General features: G+C 45.0%; 1 protein-coding gene across 4 annotated transcripts in view; it reads left to right on the top strand.

The window, feature by feature from the left end:
- Nucleotides 1-3,000: 3,000 nt before the first annotated feature.
- RBM25 (RNA binding motif protein 25) overlaps nucleotides 3,001-6,515 on the top strand; it is a 33,359-nt gene continuing 29,844 nt past the window's right edge. The window contains exons 1-2 of one of the 4 annotated variants that reach the window (XM_072038814.1): nucleotides 3,001-3,196; nucleotides 3,864-3,971. The gene's annotated coding sequence lies outside the window, so the exon portion shown is untranslated. Of the gene's footprint in view, nucleotides 3,197-3,863; nucleotides 3,976-6,515 lie in introns of all 4 variants that reach the window. The other 3 variants (XM_027457941.3, XM_072038815.1, XM_072038813.1) reach the window with 3 other exon arrangements.

Below are 6,515 nucleotides of genomic sequence, written 5' to 3'. Positions count from 1 at the left end.
GAAAGGGCAGGGTGCTACATGGAAGGCTAAGTCATCTTTCAATGGCTGCGTATTTAAGGAAGGTATATGATTTAGGTAACATGCAGAAGTATTTTTGTAGTATTACAGCCAGCACACCAACAATTTCTCTTTCTCTTTTAAAAACGTTTTTGGCTGGCTGGTTGTATCACGTGCTAGTGGCTGTCTCACTGGGGGACGATGTGCTGTTTCACTTCAGTGGGTTTACACATCAACAGACATAGAAAGGCAGCTAAGAAGTGCTTTGATATTTTGTTCCCTGGTTTGGTTGTCTACCAATAACTTCAAGAGGGAGGCAAATTACTTAACTGAATATCTGCGAGACAGCAGTGATAATGAATTTACATTTGTAAGATGAAGTACCTTCATTTCAAAAAAACTAAGTCAGCAGGTCCAACTACCACACAAAAAAAAAGAAGCATTCCTTAAGTTTCTAACACTAGGAATAGACAAGGCCTTGTCAGAATTCAAGTATATTGCTGAAGTACTTTTATTCTACTAAGTATTTTTGCATAGCTAGGCATATATATGTTTTATCTATTTCTCTTCTATGCAGTTTAGTGATGTGAATGACTAAAGATTGGCATGGTGGCCGTCTTCCATATTCCCTATCACACTGTTACAAAGATGTATTTTTATTCAGTACTTTGCAGATAAGAGTAAGCAAAAAGATTAAATAGACTGATGTCTGGAAGAATAAACTGTTGTGAGCCAAATTTCTTCAGAGTAAAAAATTTCTAGATAGTGCATATAATCAATACAGAGGAAGTAGAAACTTTTAAATCTCACAGTGCTATTCATAGGGAGCCAAGGAATCAAATCAATGAGAGCTTGGCTTCTAAGGGATCTTCCTCAAAGTGTCTGTATTGAGACTGGTAATGTGAGAGATGGAGAGATTAAGTCCCACGAGGAAGAGAAGACAAAATAGTTTGGTAGTATTAAGGAAAGTACATTTGAAGACATTTACAATACTACAAAAAGTAAGAAGTTATACGAAGTCACTTTGCACAACATTTTTAACAGTCTTTTAATGTCTAAATGCTGGAAGTAGATCAGGAAAACTATCAGAAGTAGAGCAGTGGACCAGAATTCTATTCCACCCATAAAACATTTAAAATGTTGCACACTCGAGAAACAATCTGACCTTTGTACCCTAAAATTCTGCCTAGCCTGTTTGGAATGATTTCTCTCGCTTGAAATGCAGAAAAACTTGCAGACACGAAAAAGGCCTCAAAATGTTGGGCTTAATTTGAAAGCCCACAGACCAGACTTTTCTTGACTGACTTGAGCATGAAACTTTGGAGACAGCAGTCAAATCAGGTTAGCTGGGATCAATGACTGGAAAGTAGCATCTAAGTTTCATAACTGAAGAGTAAAAAGAAAGCACAGATAGGTTCAGGGACAGTTAATTCTAAAATTCAACAGCAGATGGAGTAGAGATGTGGAAGTAACTACTTTCACTGTATGTTTCTGATGTTATTCTTCCTTGATTAGGGATAGTGGAAGCTAAAGTTCAAGACTTGCATAAGGAGAATAAATGCAAAATGGTCTCTTTGGCTAAACAAAACCAGATGAAGTTACATCAGGAAAGCTTTGGTGATTTTTCCTTTAAATAAAAGGGCTAGTTACCACAACATTAGTGACTCTAGATATCACATTTCTTTTTTTTTTTTTCAAGCAGGTAATAGTTTCAATCTGAGAACTGTGTAGAAACAGAAAACTCAGAAGATTCTTATTCTGCCTCTTCTCTTTTCCTTGTTTTTCCTCCAAGCTGCAAAATGAGTGCCATTTTTATCCACATAGGTATAAAGACTTATAAATTATTTGGAAGATTAATAATAGTCAGTATTATTGAATCATAAAATGGCTTGGGTTGGAAGGGACCTTAAAGACCATCTAGTTCCAACCCCCTGCCATGGGCAGGGATGCCACCCACTACTAGTACTGTAGTTACTCAATTTGTATTAATTGAAAGGACAAATTAAAGATTTCGTCTTCTTTGTATGGAGAAGTCAGTGTTTAGCTTGGATGTTTTTCTTTCCAGTACAGGTGGCAGGGATTGCGTGTCATTAGACTCTGATCCCTTGAGTATTTTTATTTTTATACAGTGTATGTAAACATTGGAAAACGTGGCATAGATAGCAAGATTTTCCTCCCCTAGCTGATCCAAAATGTTCGAAACAGCTTTGTTCACATACACTCATGTTGTGGTCTCTACTGCAACCATCTGCGAGACCACCTTTCTTTCACTCAGTTACTTCCTTGTTCTGTTTGCAACAGCTTGCCATCATTGTGGCAACGGCAATTACTCTCTTATACGTAACCTTACGTATGGGGAGGGGAACCTGTATATTTTAAACATTTTTTTAATGTAATTTAAATGCTAGAAGTAGACTGGGGAAACTACCAGCCACAGACCATGCCTAGACCCAGTTTTTGTACAGCACACATACGTGTATATATATTTTTTTAACTGAGGATGTGGCTGCCTGAAGCACTGGCACTTCCTCTTTTTATTCTGTAAATCCTCACGAATTTTTCAGGTGAGACAGTCTTTACATGTACCGACTGCTCTTTGTTTTAGCTTTTTATGCCGTTAACGCTCGCCCAGCTGCAGCACACCCAGAGGGAGCCCCGCTGTGCTCTCCACCGGGCCGGGGCCAGCACCGTCTCCGCCACAGCCCGGGCGCAGCCAGCGGGGCCCGGCGGAGCTGCGAGATGGCGGCGGGGCCACGGGGCGAGAGGAGCCGCGAGGCCCCCGCCGAGCCCCGCCACCCGCACCTGACCTCAAGATGGCGGAGCCCCGTGCTGCCCGCACCAAAGATGGCGGCTGCCCACACTGTCTTTGCCTCACGCTGCCCTTCTAGCCGCCGCTCTATGCCCTGGCTCCTTACTATCCAAGCGCGGGAGCTGGGAGGGGAGGGGGCGCTGCGTCCGTCCCGTCTCTATGGTAGGGCGGCGCGGTGCACGCCGGGCCGCTGGCGGAAGGGGCGGCTCACGTGACCCCGCGCAGCGCGGCGGCGGCTCGGCTCGGCGCGGCGCCTTCGCGGCCTAGCGGCGCCTCGGGGCCTCCCCGCGCGGCCCCCGGCGGCCTCCCCACGGCCCATCCCCGGCCCGCGACCCCCGCACGGGCCGCGGCGGAGCTCTGGACGCGGCTCCCGGCCTGCAGCGAGCGACGGTGAGCGCCTGGGGGGGCGGCGGGAGCGGGCGGCGAGGCGATGTGAGGCGGCGTGAGGCGAGGCGAGGCGCCCGGGCCGCCCGCTGAGGCGAGGAGGCCGCGCTGAGGCCGCGCCGCTCCGCTGAGGCCGCGCTGGCGGGGCCGGGCCCGGCGGCCTCAGGGAGGCGCTCGCGGGGCCCTCCCGGGGCCCCCCCGCTTCCTCCGCCGCCCGGCAGCCCCGGGGAGCGCCCGCGGCTGCCCCCCGGCCGCCGCCGCCTCGGCGGGGTGTTGTGCCCCCCTGCCGGGCCGCTCACCGGCTGCCGGGCGGCCTCGGCGTGCCGCGGGGATCCCGTCCTTAAACACGTGTCGGGGGGCGGCCGGCGCGCTGCAGGCGGCGTGAGCGGTGTTGGCGTGGCTTCCCCTGATCTCCTTTTTCCTTTGTGGCCTGAGACTTTTGTCTGCCCGAAGGAAAATAGTTTTGTTGGATTCTATTTTTTACTTTAACTAGAGGCCAGCGAGCATTGTGATCACGACTAGCTTTTATGTATTTTTTTTCTCCTTTTATAGACCATTTTACACGGGCTTGCAGAAACTACAATCTAGAAGTTGTATAGTCCTCATTCAATTCCGATTGAAATATTTACTTACTGATTTTTATTTATTTATTCTTTATTTTTTTTCGGGGCAGGAAAGCATTGCTCCAAGTATTGCATCAGCATTTACAGAAGGTGGTCCAGAACAGACTAGAACAAGGAAGCACTTGCCAGTCATACGGTGCCCATGAAGGAGCTGCCTCGTAGGTAGTGCTTCACGTTTCTCAATTCTGTCTCTGGACATTCACTTAAATTTTGTTATGACACAGCCTTGTTTGTGTTTTGAGAAGAGACAATAGCAAAGTTATGGTGGAAAGCCTCTTATATGACTGACTGGGGCTTTAATGGGCACAGAATTAGGAACAGAATCAAAGATATTAAAGTTTTGGTACAAGTTCAGTACAGCCCTAGATAAGGAGTTTTCAGGCTGAAGCTTTGATTTGGATAAGAAAGTTACTTTTTAGTTGCTACGTTTTAGTAGTTTGGGATGCAACTTGATAGCACTTACTGAGCTTTCAAAAGACCATCAAAAAAAACAGACTTAAACATGTGCTAGTTTTGTTCAGAAATATGTTTACAAAAATCTATATATTTTCTTCTCTCCACATGGCTGTTGTGTTTTCTGATGCCTTGCTTAGCTTGCAGGCCATTTTGGAGAAAACTGTAGAGCTTTATATTTTATATAAAATACTCATGTAGAGGATCTATTAGCTTGAAGTGAAAGACTTCTTCTAGGCACCTGTGTATCTTTTTATGAGGTGCAGTAATGTCAGCAGTATCTCCAAGGGGTGACTAACTGTAGGGTTAGTTTTACAGTGGAATGGCTTAAAAGTCCATACACCATATGGAGACTGAGGTAAAAACCCTGTGTGACAGCAATGACTCTAGTAGGTTGGTTTAGTGCATATGTTTTCTCCAGTTGTTTCTGAAAATGTTTCTGTTGCTCAGCTGCACCTGTCTTGACACAAAATACAAAATAATTTGTCATGAATTAGAGGCAATTAATACCTAGGCAGCAACAAAGAGTGAGCAGTAGACATTCTAACCAAATGCAAAAGCCTCATAAGACTAACATGGAATACTCTCATCCTTAAAAAAAAAACATTGGAAACACTAACGTTGTTTATTTTTTGAGTATGCAGGTTTTTCTGTAGGGAAGTTTCAGTGAAACATAGTAACATGGGCATTCAAATCAAATGTCTTAGTGTAACATCTCTTTAACTGGGGTGCTACTAAACAACACAGTGTTACCTCTTCACAATAGGCATGGATTTTGTTAGTTATTTTGTACTCATCTAAAGATTAAGATTACAGCCAAAGCTACATTTTAGTTAACTTTTTAAAACATTTTTTGCTTAATGCTCCCTTATTTGAGGGACCAGCCTGTGTAGCTACTTTGTACAACTGTCTAGAATAACTGTAATGATTTTCTTGTGGTGCAAAAGAATGGTATTAGGAAATGTAGGTGAGTTGCTTTCAGACAAACTGAAATCAAGCTAGGTCAGTCATGCAGTTGCTGCTATGATACGGCATGTATTTGGCCCTAAAATGCATTAAATTTATGCATTAATCATAACTTTGTTCAGTTAATGGTACTTCAACAGTAAATATTGTCACTGTTCCATGAGGAACGTGATTGTTTTGAAAATCATTAAAACATTTTGCAGATTTTTTAATAAATGTTATAATTTGTAAACACAGTTATAAATGCTAAGGAGATTAATTCTGTGGCTCGTAGGATGCTGTTCTGAGTAGGTGGTACAACTGTCAGTTTGAAATATGTTACTTTATTAAAAGGCACTGGTAACTAGTGTTCTGTATAACTTATCTTTTCATACCCATATTAAAAGAAAAAAGAGTAAATCAAAAATAGGCTGAAAGAATGCTATGGAATAGCTTTTAAAAACTGCCGTTCCAGGGCAGTCATGCCAAACTATCTTCTCATATATTTACTCCCCTGGTATGGGGAATTGTAGGAGTCAGAGATCATTCAGATCCATGGGGCAGCAGTGTCTGAACAACAGTGACTGTTTGTTGGCACTGCTGAGCTGTGGGGGTTCCAGGCACTGGGGTCCCGCTGCCCTCAGGCCCGCCCCGGGCACTTGTTGAGTTTGGTGTCAGAGCTAGCGCGCGGCTGGCGCATGGAGCTCCGGCCCGGGGGATAGCACTGAGTCAGATTTAATTAGTTTCAGTGGAATTTGCCAAACCTTAGAGCCATGAGGGTATTTCTGTGCGTGCTGCAGGTTTCAGAAGGTTGGGGCAGTCGACTCTGCTTGGTGTTTGGTTCTGCCAGAACTTAGTAACTTGGAAGAGCATTGAGTGAAAGCAACTAAGCTCCTTCTAGGCCAAAGCTGAACCCGAAATATTAACGCAAGTGCTAGACAAGCACAGCTCTAGTTAATAGCTTGGGCAGGATTTGAGCTGGGCCTGCTTAGAGTAAGCTGAAATGTTTTGCTATCCATGGCGTTGTTAATCTGCAGCTTATAAAAACTGTCTGAGGGTAATCAAGTGTGTGTGGCCAGTACTGGGTTAGCTCAGATCAGGACTGCGCAGTTAAGGCAAGTCTCGCAGTCAGCCCTGCTCAGGAAACTTTCTCACATGGGTTGTACTGCTGCAGTGGATGAACTGGATTCCCTTCAGCTGAAAACACACTGAACATTTCCCTCCTGACCTGTAAATGGGCATTTGGCCCACCGGCGTGCACCTCCTCAAGGTGTGCAGTGTGGGCATCGGGCTCTCAGCTCCTG

Source organism: Anas platyrhynchos, chromosome 5, assembly GCF_047663525.1.
Source record: "Anas platyrhynchos isolate ZD024472 breed Pekin duck chromosome 5, IASCAAS_PekinDuck_T2T, whole genome shotgun sequence".
Lineage (NCBI taxonomy): Eukaryota > Metazoa > Chordata > Aves > Anseriformes > Anatidae > Anas > Anas platyrhynchos.
The sequence above is the reverse complement of the archived record's forward strand: the minus strand, read 5'-3'. Positions and strand labels throughout refer to the sequence as shown.